Source organism: Theropithecus gelada, chromosome 8 (genome assembly GCF_003255815.1).
Source record: "Theropithecus gelada isolate Dixy chromosome 8, Tgel_1.0, whole genome shotgun sequence".
Taxonomy (NCBI): domain Eukaryota; kingdom Metazoa; phylum Chordata; class Mammalia; order Primates; family Cercopithecidae; genus Theropithecus; species Theropithecus gelada.
Window position 1 is genome coordinate 18,896,293 of NC_037676.1, and position 16,639 is coordinate 18,912,931.

The window sequence follows — 16,639 nt, forward strand, 5'->3', positions numbered from 1 at the left end:
CCTCAGTGGGTTATGGTGCAGGAGCTGTGGGTTGGAGCGATGGTCGTGGGAAGAACTTGGCAGGGATAGTGGTAAAGGGAATGAAGGGGGAGAGAAAGTCAATTTCCAGTTCTTTGAGACGTCATTTCCATGGAGTTCAGGAGACTGCATGGAACAGAGATTTAAACTCAGAAGCTAGAAGTATCCTGAGGACAAACACAAAGAAACCCCATGGTCCGAAGACCTACCAGAGAACATGCAGTTCAACAGGACTGAAAAGAAAAACAAATGTAAAAGTCGTCTTCTCTGTGTAGATCTCTTAAGACAGAAGTGCCAGCAGCTACAGATCCTTCCAAGGTGCCAGGCAATGCTCTAAGTGGATGTCACCAAAGTCCTGTAGCCAGGAGCTATTTGTATTACTGTCCCTACTTTGTGGAGGACTCAGAGCACGCATGTTAAGACACTTTCTCCTGGTCATAGCTGGAGCCCGTATTTGAAGCAGATGAGCTGGTTTAGGGATCGTACTCAGCTGGTTGAATGTCATGGAGGAAAGGACAGTGGGTGTTAGAGGGATTTTCCTCAGTCCAGATACCTGAGTCCAGCCCCCGGGGACTTCAGGCTGGGTCATTTTGTCCTTAGTCCAATCTTGGAGGACCAGGCACCCCTGCGGATGGGGCGGGGAGGAACCTGGGTCGCAGGTGCTCTGTGTGTAGACCTCATCCGCTCTGCCTGCTTGCTGCCCCTCCTCAGTCACCCGTGCCTCCTGGGTGTCAGGAACCTCTCAGCGATCTACTGGCAAATTGTTTATCTGTCTGGCATTCCTCTCAGCAGGCCTTGAGTTGTAAGACTCGTCACCTGATAAATTAATTGCCCTTCCTCCAGACGTTCCTTTTTTTGTGCATGTGATGATTTTCATCTCTGTCTCTCTTTTTTAAAATTGAGTTCTGGGATACATGTGCAGAATGTGCAGGTTTGTTACATAGGTATACATATGCCATGGTGGTTTGCTGCACCCATCAAGCTGTCATCTACATTAGGTATTTCTCCTAATGCTATCCCTTCCCTTGCCCCCCACTCCCTGACAGGCCCTACTGTGTGATGTTCCCCTCCCTGCGCTCATATATTCTCATTGTTCAACTCCCATTTATGAGCAAGAACATGCGGTGTTTTGTTTTCTGTTCCTGTGTTAGTTTGCTGAGAGTGATGTTTTCCAGCTTCATCTGTGTCCCTGCAAAGCAAAGGACATGAACTCATTCTTTTTTTTTTTTTTTTTTTTGAGACGGAGTCTTGCTCTGTCACCCAGGCTGGAGTGCAGTGGCCGGATCTCAGCTTGATGGCTGCACAGTATTCCATGGTGTATATGTGCCACATTTTCTTTATCCAGTCTATTATTGATGGGCATTTGGGTTGGTTCCAAGTCTTTGCTATTGTGGATAGTGCTGCAGTAAACATATGTGTGCATGTGTCTTCATAGTAGAATGATTTATAATCCTTTGGGTATATACCCAGTAATGTGATGACTGGATCAGATGGTATTTCTGGTTCTAGATACTTGAGGAATCGCCACACTCTCTTCCACAATGGTTGAACTAATTTACACTCCCACCAACAGTGTGAAAGCGTTCCTATTTCTCCACATTCTCTCCAGCATCTGTTGTTTCCTGACTTGTTAATGATCGCCATTCTAACTGGCATGAGATGATATCTCAGTGTGGTTTTGGTTTGCATTTCTCTAATGACCAGTGATGATGAGCTTTTTTTTTCATATGTTTGTTGGCTGCATAAATGTCTTCTTTTGAAAAGTGTCAGGTGTAATTAACATGTTTAGGTGTAATTAACATGTTTAAAGTGTGTTCTTCCATATGTTTTGACACATGCATACACCTGTGAAACCATTACTACAATCACAACTGTGACCATGTCCATTACTGCCGAAGCTTCGTCATGCAGTTTGCTGACCCTCTGCCCATCCCTCCTACGTCCTCCTCCCCAGGTGATCACCCACCTGCTTTCCATCGCTCTAGATTGGTTGGCAGTTTCTAGGATGTACGTATAGGAAATCATACACACCTGGCATGGTGATTCATGCCTGTAATCTGAGCACTTTGGGAGGCCAAGTTGGAAGGATTCCTTGAGGCTAGGAATTCAAGACCAGCTTGGGCAAAATAGACCTAATCTCTACAAAAAATAAATGAAAACTTAGCTGGGCATGTTGGTGCACACCTATAGTCCTAGCTACTTGGGAGGCTGAGGCAGGAGGATTGCTTGAGCCTAGGAATTTAAGGCTGCAGTGAGCTATGATTATGCCATTGCAGTCCAGCCTGGATGACAGAGTAAGACCCTATCTCTAAAAACAAACAAACAAAAACAAAGCAAAACAAAAAAAGAAATAGAATTATAGGGTATGTAGTTTTTTTTTGGTCAGCTTCCCTCACTCGATATATTACTTTGACAATTCAAATATTTTAATTTTAGAAAACAATGACAATTCAAATATTTTAATTTTAGAAAACAGTTTTCTATTTATAATAAAAAGTGAAAGCAAACAATATATCCATTTAATTGGTAAAAAGTTTCATGTCCATTAAATTTGTGTCTGTATCATCCTTACTGTGATTGCTACTGACAAAGAACAGCACATCCCTTTGAGATCCATCCAAATTGTGGTGCACATGAGTAGTTCATTCCTTGTGATAGCTTAGTGTATTAATCTGTTCTTGCTTTGGTATAAAGAACTACCTAGGACTGGGTAATTTATAAAGAAAAGAGGTTTAATTGACTCACAGATCCACATGGCTGGGAAGGCCTCAGGAAACTTACAGTCATGGTGGAAGGTGAAGGTGAAGCAAACACGTCTTACACGGTGAGAGAAGGAGGAAGAGAGAGAAGGGGGAGGTGCTACACACTTTTAAACAACCAGATCTCATGAGAATTCACTATCATGAGAACAGCAAGGGGGAGATTCACCCCAATGACCTGGTCACCTCTCATCAGGCCCCTCCTCCAACACTGGGGATTACAGTTTAACGTGAGATTTGGGTGGGGACACAAATCCAAAGCTATCACTGAGGATTGCTCCACGGCATGGATGCCCTACCCAGTCACACCACCCAGACCCAATCCAGCCGCGTCTGGAGACTGACACTAATCTGCATTTGCAATGCTCCAATCGGCTCATTGTCACCAGGAACTGTTTGTTGGAGGGAGAAAGGCCTAGCCAAAGTTCCTTATTCACCATCAGAGAAATAAAATGTCAGAGCTGGAAAGACCCTTGAGACCAGTGGGTCCCTGTTTGGGGCTGAATTGTGTCCCTTTCAAATCTATGGGTTCTCATCCCTAGTACCTCAGAATGTGACTGTATTTGGATACTGGGCCTTTAAGTAGGTAATTAAGTTAAAATGTGGTCAGCAGGGCAGGCCCTGATCCAATATGCCTGATGCCCTTCTAAGAAGGGGAGACTAGGGTAAGGATACACACCAGAGGGAAGACTGTGGGAAGGCAAAGGGAGAAGACGGCCATCTGCAAGCCAAGGAGAGGGAAACCTCAGAAGAAACCAATCCTGCTAACACTACACACCAGAGGGAAGACTGTGGGAAGGCAAAGGGAGAAGACGGCCATCTGCAAGCCAAGGAGAGGGAGACCTCAGAAGAAACCAATCCTGCTAACACCTCAGTCTTGGACTTCCAGCCTCAAGAATTGTGAGAGTGTCCATGCTGTTGTTGAAGGCACCCAGTCAAATGCTTCCTATAGCATCCTAAGCACACTAATGCATCCCTCTACTACCCATTCAGTTCAACAAGCATTTGCTGAATGCTTTCTACATGACAGGCTGGGTCGGGGATATCTTAATATAGAGGGAAAAGATGAGGTTTCCATCATTTAGAAACCTCTGGCCTCCTTGTGTCATTTTGCGTTTCAACAAACCAAGGCTCAGATGGCTGAGCTCACTTGCTTGAGATCATAATATCCTACTTCTTCATTCCTTTTGTTGCCTTGCCAAAGGGGACATCACAGTGTGACCCAGTGTGTGGGCGTTGAGAAAAGCTTAGTGTAGTGGTAAAGCGCCCTGAAGCAGGGGTCAAAAAAGCTAAGTTCTAGTCCAGACTCTGTCCTTATTTGTTGTGTTGCCTCTAGCTTTCATCAGGCCTCTATGAAATGGGCATGGTGATCTTCATCCAGCCTTCTCCATGGGTGACCATAAGAACCAAAGGAGAAAATGCAGGCAAAGCTCCTAGTGGAAAGCATAATGATTAGGATGGGAGGGGCCTGCAGGGAAGCCTGCTGGATGCCATCCAGGACACACTTGCTCCAGGTCTGCACTTGCCCTCAGAGCAGGTGTCTGCCATCTGGCTTCGACAATCCCTGCTGTTCTGTGTGTGCTAATGACACAGGCCTGTGGAGCCCTCTTCAGTTATCTTTGGAGACCTAGACACAGGGGCCCTGGCTCTAGAGTCAGTGCTGGCCCTTGTGGCACTTTAAGTATATGGAAAGACCCTTGAGACCAGTGGGTCCCTGTTTGGGACTGAATTGTGTCTCTTCCAAATCTAAATGTTCAAATCCCTAGTACCTCAGAAAATGACTGTATTTGGAGATTGGGCCTTTCAGTAGGTAATTAGGTTAAAATGAGGTCAAGCCTGCCATGGAGGTGTACTCTATGTGCCCTGTGAACTTTTGGTCACCCGCTGTGATGGCTGATCTGAGGTCTCAACTTAGCTATGCCATGGTCCCTAGTTAATTGGTGAAACAACAGACTAGTTGCTTCTGAGAGTGTAATTTTTAGATGAGATTAACATTTAAAACAGCAGACTTTGAGTAAAACAGATTACTGTCCATAGGTGGTGGGCCTCATCCGATCCGTTGAAAGCCTTAAGAGAAAACAGACTGAGGTCTCCCAAGAAAGAGAGAATTCCTCCTGGAGACCACTTTTGGACTTGACCTACAACCTTAACTCTTCTGCCAGCCCGCTCTGCAAAATTCAGACTTTCCAGCAACACAATTGTGGGAGCCAGTTCCCTAAAATACACATATCCTATTGGTTCTGTTTCTCTGGAGAACTCTGACTAATATACCCCACCTTGTATCAGTCAATGTGGGCTGCTATAACAAAATACCACAGATGAGGTGGCTTAAACAACAGAAATTTATTGCTCACAGTTCTAAAGACTGGGTAAGTCTAAGATCAAGATGCCCACAGATTTGTTTTTTCCTGGCTTGCAGATAGCTCCCTTACTGCCTTGCATGGTGGAGAGAAAATGAGTTTTGGTCTCTTCCTCTCCTTACAAGGGGAGTGATCCTATTATGGCAGCCCCACCCTCATGGCTTCAACTAAACTTAATTACCTCCCAAAGTCCCACCTCCGAATACCATCACACTGGAGGTTAAGAGCTTCAACATATGAATTATAGAGGAATACAAGCATTCAGTCTATAACACCCTGTTATCCCCATTCTCAAAAAACTCTCATTTATTGAGCACTTACTATGCTTACTAGCCATTGTTCTACACATTTCATGTACAACCATACGTGAATATTATTATCTCTATTTTACAGTTGGTGACCCTGAGGCACAGAAAGGTTAGGGAATTTGTTCAAAGTCACACAGCTGGTGAGTGTCTTGGAGTCTACTTCCTTGACCTCTGTGCTGTGCTGCCTTTTGGGTCCAAACCCACAGACCTGACCATAAAATGAGTGCTTGCACCAATCCACAGAACAGAGACAGTGCAGCCTGTCAGGTGAGAGCACCGGTCCTCTGGCCACAGGAGGGACATGCAGATTTCTGGGAATGGTACCCTGTCAGTCATGACATTCCTGCTGAAGCTGCATCAACTGATCCTACTTCTTTCCTGGGCCACAAGGGCCTGGCATGGATGCTGGCACTCAGGGAGTGCTGATGGGCAATGAGGTAGATGGTCAGACAGGGACCTACAAAAGCAAGCCTAGGCAGTGCCTCCCATCCCAGCCTTCTGGGATGGAGAAGACAAGTCCTTTACATAAGCTAAAAGAAATTAGCAACTTCTGGCTCAAGCCTGAGTTTGCATGTTTGCCTCCCTTGCCTCCTGAATCCCACTGACATGACAGCAAAGATATAAAAAGGAAATCAATTCGTAACTGTGCTGAGAACAGCAGGGGTGGCCCTCTGTGCCCAGAGATTCTGGTGAATTTCTGAAAGATGGAAGTAGAAGGGAACATATGGAAGAACAAGCTACAGTTTAGAACATGATCAGGAAAGTGCTGCCGGCAACGAGGGAGCAGATTACCCTCAAACACTGTGTGAAAAATATTTACACCATGTGCAGTATTACTTTTATGATGATGATGATAGATATAACAAATAATACATGTTCTCACTTTCAATCTGCTGATAATGGGCTTGGTGACATTGAGATGTTTTTCCTCAAGGTGTGTTAGCTGAGCCCTGGGCAGCTGCTGTCATGCTTCTGTGGGCAGGCACTTTCAATCTTGGAATCTATGGACTTGGTAGAGGGCCACAAAAAGCTTCTGAGGTCATCTGCGAATATTATTGCTTCTGTGGGCGTTTTCCTGGGGGTACTTGGGTACATTGCTTTGGCCAGATTTGCAAAAAACTTCATGGCCCAAGGCCATCATTCACTGTCAGAGTTTTGTGATGACTTTTCCAGTTTCCCATGGGTTGGGCTGTTGGTTTATCCAAAGTCATGTAGCAAGGCCATGATGGAGCTGTCATGGGGCCACAGATCTCAAGGCTCTGAGTTGGTGCTCTTTGCTGCTTCCTCAGTATCCTCACAAATGAAAAGGGGCACATCCATTCTCTTAATGAGCAAAGCAGCCAAGAGTGGCAATGAGTTCAGACTCCTCTAAAAATCTGGTCCATTCTGGGTGTGGTGGCTCACACCTGTAATCCCAGCACTTGGGAAGACTGAGGCAGGAGGATCGCTTGGTGCCAGGGGTTCAAGACCAGCCTGGGCAATATAGTGAGATCCTGTCTCTACAGTTTTTTTTTTAAATAATGTTGGCACGTACCTACAGTGCCAGCTACTTGGAAGTCTGAAGCAAGAGGATGACTTGAGCCCAGGAGTCCCAGGCTGCAGTTAGCTATGATAGCAGTGCTGCAATCCAGCTTGGGTGACAGAGCAAGACCCTGTTAAAAGAAAAAATCTGGTCCAGAAACATAGGGTGTGTCCTCAGAAGAAATCTTGTCCAGATTCCAAATTGCTCACATGTGCCTTGTCTCAAATAAGAACTATCATTACAAAGGGAGTGGCAGAGGCAAAGGACATTCCACTGCTTTTTTTTGGTCCCCTATGACCTCCCCAAGTGTTTCTTCTCTGCAAATGCCCAGTAAGAGATGGCTTCCCCTCCTCTGTATTACCTCTTGGAGAGTCAACGCGTCCAACTGAGCCTCTCATTGGCACTAATTGATGCCATTGGGTAATCCTTAATTACTACCCACAGTTCCTCAGCATGTAATGAGTGGTGAGCCAGTGCCACGAGGTTCCAACCAGCAGGCCTTAAAAATCTGAGCTGTTGACACGAGTAGCTAGAGCTGCTCTCTCTCTCTCTCTGGGTCCCTCCTTGCCTCAGAGCTGCGTCATGCTGGGGAGATTTGCCCAACATCTGCACACGGACCCGTGGAGGCTGCTGGTGCACATCTGTTGGCCATCCCTGGCCAGAAACCACAGCCATCAGCTGGAATGGGCTTAATGGCCCATGCCTTGTCTCAATCTGTAGGCACATCTAACGATTTGGCTTTGGGAGGTTCCCAGCTAATTGGCTGCCAGCTGGCTTCTGGATAGACAACTGTCTTTTGTGGTTATCCCATTCTTGGCCTAGGTGGACATTTTCAAAGTCCTTCTAGCTTTAAATTACTCCTAGGCAGTTGGAGAGAGTCAGGAAGGGTTTGCCTAAGGTGCCATTTTCACTCTAAGTTCTCATTTAAGGCAGGTTGGTGCTAGACGAAGGTCATGCCGTTTGGGTTCATACAGACCTTGGCTTATTTGGAGGACTAAATAGGTTAATACAGTTGGCCGCCCCTTATCTTTGGGGGCATGTTCCAAGATCTCCATTGGATGCCTGAGACCATGAATAGTATAGAATCCTATATATATTATGTTTTTTCCTATATATATGTAGCTATAATAAACTTTAATTTATAAATTAGGCATAGTAAGAGATTAACAACTAATAAGAAAAAATTATAATAATATACTGTAATAAAAGTTATGTGAATATATTCTCTCTCTCATAATATCTGAATATTTTCAGACGGTGATTGAATACTTTGAACCCATGGGGAACAAAATGTTTTCTGCAGTAACTGAAATGGAAAAAATGGAACCTAAGATAAGGGGAGACTACTGTACCCATTTAAGTGCTAGGCAGTATGGCTGCCCTGTAGGAAGCTCTGTGGGTGTAACAATTGTTGTGGAGATTAGAGATTATGCCTCTAAAGCCTGGTAAACAGTAGCTAGTACTCTTATAAGCCTAGTTCAGCACAGGCAGCTTCCCAAACAAAAATCACCGCTTTACCCCTACCCTGAGCGTATTGTCAAATTTGTGCTCTTTAGAAACTGGTGCTCTAAAAATCACCTTGGATATGGGAGCAACAGGCCTGGACTCTAGTGTTAGCTCTGCCATTAATCGGTCATGTAAAGGCCAAGTCACTTAATCTTTTTTTTTTTTTTTTTTTAGACTAAGTCTCGCTGTGTCTCACCCCAGATGGAGTGCAGTGGTGCGATCTCGGCTCACTGCAACCTCTGCCTCCTGGGTTCAAGTGATTCTCCTGCCCCAGCCTCCCAAGTAGCTGGGATTACAGGTATACGCCACCACACCCAGCTCATTTTGTACTTTTAGTAGAGAGGAGGTTTTACCATGTTGGTCAGGCTGGTCTCGAACTCCTGACTTCAAATGATCCACCCACCTCAGCCTCCCAAAGTGCTGGGATTACAGATGTAAGCCACCGTGCCTGGCCAACTCACTTAATCTTTAGGGCTTACTGTCCTCAGGTGAATTAAACATGGAGGAGTCTGCACTGGGTTAAAGGGTTAAAGGATATCCTGGCAAAATGCATGTCCATCCAGAACCTCAGAATGTGTTCTTATTTGGAAATAGGGTCCTTGCAGATGTAATCAAGTGAAGATGGGTTCATATTGGATTGGAGTGAGTCATAATCCACTATGACTGGTGTCTTTAGAAGAAAAGGACACATAGAAATTCAGAGACAGAAAGACACACAGGGAGAATGCCATGTGATGACAGAGGCAGAGACTGGAGTGATGGGTCTATAGCCAAGGGACACCAAGGATTCCCAACTACCAGAAGCTGGTAGAGGCAAGACGGTATGGCCTCCTAGAGCTTTCAGATAGAACAAGTCCCTCCTGATACCTTGATTTTGGACTTCTGACATCCAGAACAGTTAGAGAATAAATTCTTGTTATATTAAGTCACCCAGTTGTTAGTACTTTGTTTTAGTAGCCATAGGAAAATAATATAGACCCTAAGGCGGCTTCCAGCTCTGCTATTCTTAACTTACTGGGACACAGAAAGCCCTGTCTCCTCATTTGACATTATCCACCTCCTTTCACCACCTTGATCTCTGAAGGTGCTTTAGACTTGGCCTGTCCCCTAAAAAGCACAGAGGGAAAGGAAGGAAAGGAAGTCAGGTGGAAGATGAGGTGCGGTGGTGGAAACAGAGGTCGAAGTGGCAGATGCAGCACTTCCTGAGTCTGGAAAGGTGGGAGGGAATGAAGAGCCCCAGGGTGGAGGGAGAAGGGCCTGCTTCCTTTGTGGGGCCACTCTCAGAGGCAGTGGGTCACCGAGGCTTAGTCATAAGTGACTGAGGTGATAAGTGCCTCTGTTAAGCAACAGTTGAGGTCTTGGAGCCTTGTCATTTGGAAAGGGATTAGGTTTTGCCATTGAATCAAGTCTGAGGATTTGGGGTTCTTTGGTCCAGTATTTGTCAGTGAATTTATAGGGCAAAATGTTTAATAAGCAATTTGTCTCTGGAAGGGGAGGAAGGAACTAATGTTTTGAATTTCAGACGAGATCCTTTCAAGTCCTTTCCTTCGATGAGAAAATAAACAAAGATGAATAGTTATCTCTGCCCATATGGTCTAGAAGCGGATATAGAAGGCAGGACCTTCTGTAGGCTGGACGTTGTGCTGGAAATTTTTACAAATTAAACAAACTTTACTCCTGAGAGTAACTATGGTAGTTCCTAAGAACTCCAGCTTGCAGATGAGACTCAGAGCTGTGAATTAGCTCAGTCAGATGACTGACCAGAGATCCATCCAGGGATGAAGCTGACTAACTTCCAAGACCAGACTCAGCCAGCAGCGGTGGCTCACACCTGTAATCCCAGCACCTTAGGAAGCCGAGGTGGGCGGATAACCAGAGGTCAGGAGTTCGAGACCAGCCTGGCCAACATGGTGAAAGCCTGTCTCTACCAAAAGCATCAAAAATTAGCTGGGTATGGTGGAGCATGCCAGTAGTCCCAGCTACTGAGGAGGCTGAGGTGGGAGAATTGTTTGAACCTGGGAGGTGGAGGTTGTAGCGAACCGAGATTACATTACTGCACTCCAGCCTGGGCGACAGAGCCAGACCCTGCCTCAAAAAACAAAAACAAAAGCAAAGCACCAGAAAACCAGGCTCTTAGCATTCAATGTAGCCCATTCTCTCTTTTTTTGTCTCCTTATTTCCTCTTCCCTCAAACTTGTATTTATTCACTTAGAGCCCTCACCTGCCATTCTCACCAGCACAGAAAAATTTGAAGAATCATACAAGGTCAGAATAAAAAGGAACTTGCCCACCTTTTCATTTTAAGAATGAAGAAACTCTTTTCTTGCCTCAGTTTCCTCAAAGAGAGCTGTTCTTTAATCCTTTAAATCTCTTACAGCCAGGTTGCAGTGGCTCACACCTGCAATCCCAGCTGTTCAGGAGGTTGAGGCAGGAGAATTGTTTGAGGCTAGAAGTTTGAGACCAGCCTGGGCAACATAGCCAGATCCTGTCTCTTCAAAAAATAAACAAACAAAACCCACAAACGATTACATCTCTGAAGTGTCTGATTCTCTAAAGACATAGAGAGAGGAAATGACCATGTCAATGACATACAGCCAGTGAGGATGAGCCCCGGCTTGGACGGAGAGATCCAGCTTTATTAGTCCCCTAGACCACACAAGCTTTGGCAGAACTTCATGATCCAAGAAAAGCCAATGAAGAATGGAAAGCTTCCATCTTCTGCATCCTTATAATTTCTAGGAATCAGATGAAATTCTTTCAAGTCCTTTCCTTTGATGAGAAAATAAACAAAGATGAATAGTTATCTCTGCCTACATGGACGAGAAAAGGATACAGAAGACGATGCCTAGAAATGGAGCCCATCAAGGTGTAGAGCACATTCACTTGCTTACAAAGCCTGATAATTTAGAAATCATTAATGAGAGGCAAGCCAGGCACAATTTCCCATTGTTCTTTTCCAGAGAAAAATTTCCACTTTTATTTTTGGCATTTTTTTGAGATATTGCTTATAGATAATAAATGGCACCCATAATATGCCATGTAATGGTGGTACGACATTAAAGCACCATCTAATGTTTTGACTTACGTATGCAACCATAAAGCTATCACCATAAGTGAGATGCCAGACAGTTTCATCATCCACCCCCAAAGACTTCCTAGTGTCCCTTTAGAATTTTTCTTTCCCTTTACTCCCAACCCCAGGCAACCACTGATGTGCTTTCTGTCATTGCAGATTACTTTAGTTTGCTTTTTTATTTTTAGTTTTTATTTGAGACAGGGTCTCGCTCTGTCACCCAGGCTAGAGTGCAGTAGCGTGATCATGGCTCACGGCAGCCTCGACCTCCTGGCCTCAAGTAGCTGGAAGTGCAGGTCCACACTACCACACCTGGCTAATTAAAACAAATTTTTTGGCCGGATGCAGTGGCTCACACCTATAATCCCAGTACTTTGGCAGGGGGATCATTTGAGGTCGGGAGCTCGAGACCAGCTTGGCTGGCATGGTGAAACCCCGTCTCTACTAAAAAAAGTACAAAAATTAGCTGGGTGTGGTGGCAAACGCCAGTAATCCCAGCTACCCAGGAGGCTGAGGCACAAGAATTGCTTGAACCCGGGAGGCAGAGGTTGCAGTGAGCCAAAATTGCGCCACTCCACTCCAGCCTGGGTGACAGAGCAAGACACCGTCTAAAAAAAATTTTTTGTTTTGAGAGATGGGATCTCATTATGTTGCCTAGGCTGGTCTCGAACTCCTGAGCTCAAGTGATCCTCCCTCCTGGGCCTCCCTAAGTACCACTGTACCTGGCCTAGTTTGCATTTCTCAGAGTTTTATATACATGAATCATATGATCTGTATTCTTTTTGTTGCTGTTGTCTGGAGTATTTTACTCAGCATAGTCATTTTGAAATTTATTCCTGGTGGTGTCTGTACTGACAGTTTATTCTTTTTTTTTTTTTTTTGAGAAGGAGTCTGGCTCTGTCGCCCAGGCTGGAGTGCAGTGGCCGGATCTCAGCTCACTGCAAGCTCCGCCTCCCGGGTTCCCGCCATTCTCCTGCCTCAGCCTCCGGAGTAGCTGGGACTACAGGCGCCCGCCACCTCGCCCAGCTAGTTTTTTTTGTATTTTTTAGTAGAGACGGGGTTTCACCGTGTTCGCCAGGATGGTCTTGATCTCCTGACCTCGTGATCCGCCCGTCTCGGCCTCCCAAAGTGCTGGGATTACAGGCTTGAGCCACCGCGCCCGGCGACGGTTTATTCTTTTTTAGTTTAGGAGTGGCATTCCATCGTGTGGATATACCACAGTTTGTTTATATGTTTGTCTGTTGATGGGCTTTGGGGCTGTCTTCAGGTTTACTGTTTTTTTTTTTTTTTGAGATGGAATCTGGCACTGTCACCCAGGCTGGAATGCAGTGGCGCAATCTCAGCTCACTGCAGCCTCCGCCTCCTGGGTTCAAGCGATTCTCCTGCCTCAGCCTCCCGGGTAGCTGGGATTACAGGCCGTGCCACCACGCTTGGCTAATTTTTTGTATTTTTAGTAGAGATGGGATTTCACCGTGTTAGCCAGGATGGTCTCGATCTCCTCACCTTGTGATTCACTGGCCTTGGCCTCCCAAAGTGCTGGGTTTACAGGCGTGAGCCACCGTGCCCAACCCTACCATTGTTTTCAACATGCTACTCTCATGCATCTTCCGTTTGGTACTCAGGTATGGCTGAGTGCCACTGACCGGAGCACCCTGATTCATTTCCCTCTCTGGGCACCAGGACGTGACTTTCCAAGTCCCAGAAAGCCTGAGTTTGCAGAGTCCCCTGGTTCCACCTAGAAACCTGGTAATCAAGTCTCCTTATGAGTAAATAATACAACCTTATATAAGCGATTAGGACAGAACTCCACGTGCTGGACTAAAACAAAAGGATCAAGCAATAGGTCTAGAATGACTGGACAGTTTCCAAAATTTACTTCCAAAGACAGAAACTGAAAAAACAGCCAAACAAAAATCATTATTTCCCAAAGCCTGTTTGAGAAAATCACTTGTTCCTCCAGATGATAATAGATGTTTTGCAAATAAAAGCAAAACCCTAGACTTTTTTATTACTTAAATTTTAGAAATACCAAGTTAATCAAATTTAAGTTTCTTTATTACAGGACCTCTCAGAGCCTTTACCATGTTAATGATGTTCACTATAAATTCTGAGAAGGTTACGTTTAATTTGAAATTTCCTCAATGTATTTGATCCCTGAACAGTTTTCCCCTTGTAAACTAGTGTTTCATAAGGACACACTTTGGGAAATGCTCTTTGAGGGACTTAATACTCTCTAAAGAAATTTTAATATGAAGGAAAAGGAAAGTAGGTAATAACATGTAAAAATTAAAGCAAATTAGATTCAGGTTTTGTTTCCCCCCCGCCCCCCTCAATAGGTGATCCTGGTCTCAGATAGTTTCTTTCCTTCTTTTTCCTTCTATGATTTTTTTTTTCTTTTTTTAAATAGGGTCTTCCTCTGTTACCCAGGCTCTGGAGTGCGTGTCACGATCACAACTCACTGCAGCCTCAATCTCCTGGCTCAAGCGATCCTCCTGCCTCAGCCTCCTGAGTGGCTGGGACTGCAGGTGTGCACTATGATGCCTGACTAATTTTTAATTTTTTTGTAGAAACGGGGTCTTGCTACGTTGCCCAGGCATGTCTTAAACTCCTGGCCTCAAGCAATCCCCTCATCTCAGCCTCCCAAAGTGCTGGGATTACAGGCAAGAACCACCACACCTGACCTTATCATAGTTTTCTAAGTCCTTGGCCCCCAATATGACCCCAACATTTACATTCATTTTTCTCATCATAAATGGCTCTTCAGACCCCTTTCCCTATGATCCCAGAACTGTGACAGGCAGTTGTCCTCTCTGCGAGCTTTTCTTGAATTTTGCCCTTTCTCATCACTCCTGGAGGAAGGGGTGGCAGTGGCACTGTGGGGCCACCCCTCGGTGGATGGGGAGCCACTGGGTGCCGTGGTTAGGCTGCCTTCAACAGGTGTGCCTCCGTGAAGCTAGCGTGCTGCTGCTTATGGATTCTATAAAGCACCATCTTTCTGCTTTATAAGCTCTGTACTGTAATCCAAACTCCATAAATGAGCAATTCCTTTGCATAATGAACGGATGAGGCTGTTTTATGCACTTTTATGTTGTTCCAAGTCTGTGGTTTTACTAAATTTCCACCTCAAAGATATGTAATTAGAGCCTCTGCAATCTGCTATCCTGGCCCTTCCCACCCTCCTCTGGAATTCACAATCATCTCGCACGCTGGTTTCTGACAGGAGCAAACACAGAGTAGGGGACGCGCATGCATACGTCTGTCTGTGGGTCTTGCGTGGATAGAGGGACGTGCCTCTGTCTTTTGGAACGTGGGATGGGTGGGGCTGGGTTAGCAGATGTCTCCCTTTCACTGACCTCCGGCTTTCCAGCTCACGATGGGGCTCTTCGGTTCTCTGCCTCCCAGTCCGCGGAGTGGTCTGTCTCCTCACTGTCCTCTGCAGAAGGCACTCATCGCTCCCACCCAGTCTTTGCCTATGCTGTTCCCACCGCCAGAACAACCTTTCCTTCTCTGGCCCAAATACATTTTCCTTCAAGATCCAGCTCAAATTCCCTATGCTTTGTAAAATATTCTTTCTCCTTACTGGGCGACAGAGTGAGACTCCATCTGAAGAAAAAAAATTCTTTTTCCTTAAGGATCTCTTTGTCTTTCCTTCCTTCTCTTTTTCTTTCTCTCTCTCCTTCCTTCCTTTCCTCCTTCCTTCCCTCCCTCCCTCCCTTCTTTCTTTCTTTCTTTCTTTCTCTTTCTTTCTTTTTCTTTCTTTCTTTCTTTCTTTCTTTCTTTCTTTCTTTCTTTCTCTTTCTTTCTTTCTTTCTCTTTCTTTCTTTCTTTTCTTTCTCTTTCTTTCTTTCTTTCTTTCTCTCTCTCTTTCTTTCTTTCTTTCTTTCTTTTCTTTCTTTCTGTCATTCTCTCTCGTTCTCTCTCTTTCTCTTTCCTCCCCTCCTCCCCTCCTTCCTTCTCCCCTCCCCTCCCCTCCCCTCCCCTCCCCTTCCCTTCCCTTTCTTCTTTTTTGAGACAAGGTCTGGCTCTGTCACCCAGGCTGGAGTACAGTGGCATAATCATAGCTCACTATAGCCTTGAACTCTGGGGCTTCAGTGATCCTCCTGCCTCAGCCTCCTGAGTAGCTGGGATTACAGGTGCACACTACTACACCCAGCTATTGTAAACTATAGTTTTAAAGATGAGATTTTGCTATGTTGGCCAGGCTGGTTGAACTCCTGGCCTCAAATGATCCTCCTGCCTTGGCCTCCCAAAGTGCTGGGATTATGGGTGTGAGCCACTGCGCCAGGCCCGGATCTTTCTTTTCTTATTCTTGTTGCATTAAGTCGGTACCGCAAAGCTCATCATTGTTAGTTTTGTGTGTATTTGTGTGACTAGAGGTTAAGCTCCTTTACAGTGGGGACCATGTGTTATGCTCCGTTTTAGAAATGGCTGATATGTAGCGGTCGTCTGGCTGCTTTTAGTTTGGGAAGACAGATGGAAATGAGTAGTATCTTACGAGGCTTCAGATAGAAACTCCAAGCTTCTATAGCCCTTTCTGTATCTTTATTCACTGCAATTATACAATTTCTCAATTTTCTAGTGGAAAAGCATTTGGGAGGAAGTGGAATCAAAGCAGGTCTTATCCAAGGTGAATGGCAAGCAGCTATATGAGGATGGCTTTGCTCCCAGCCGGCTTAGTTTTCACAACAGGCCCATGTGCCTTGTGCAGTCTTCTGTGCAAAGTCCTTCCCTCCCTCATCCTCAGCTTCGGAAGAAGATCCTGGCAGATCCCATATGGATGATGGTGCCAGAGGTGGTGAAAAAGGCTGGGAGTTTGGGAAGCAGATATGTTTTGGTTTAGTTCCTTTTTTTTTTTTTTTAACGGGGTCTCACTCTGTCACCCAGGCTGGAGTGCAGTGGCATGATCTCGACTCACTGCCACCTCCACCTCCCAGATTGAAGTGATTCTCCTGCCTCAGCCTCCCGAGTAGCTGGGATTACAGGCATGTGCCACCACACCTGGCTAATTTTTGTATTTTAGTAGAGATAGGGTTTCACCATGTTGGCCAGGCTGGTCGCGAACTCCTGAGCTCAAGTGATCCACCTGCCTCGGC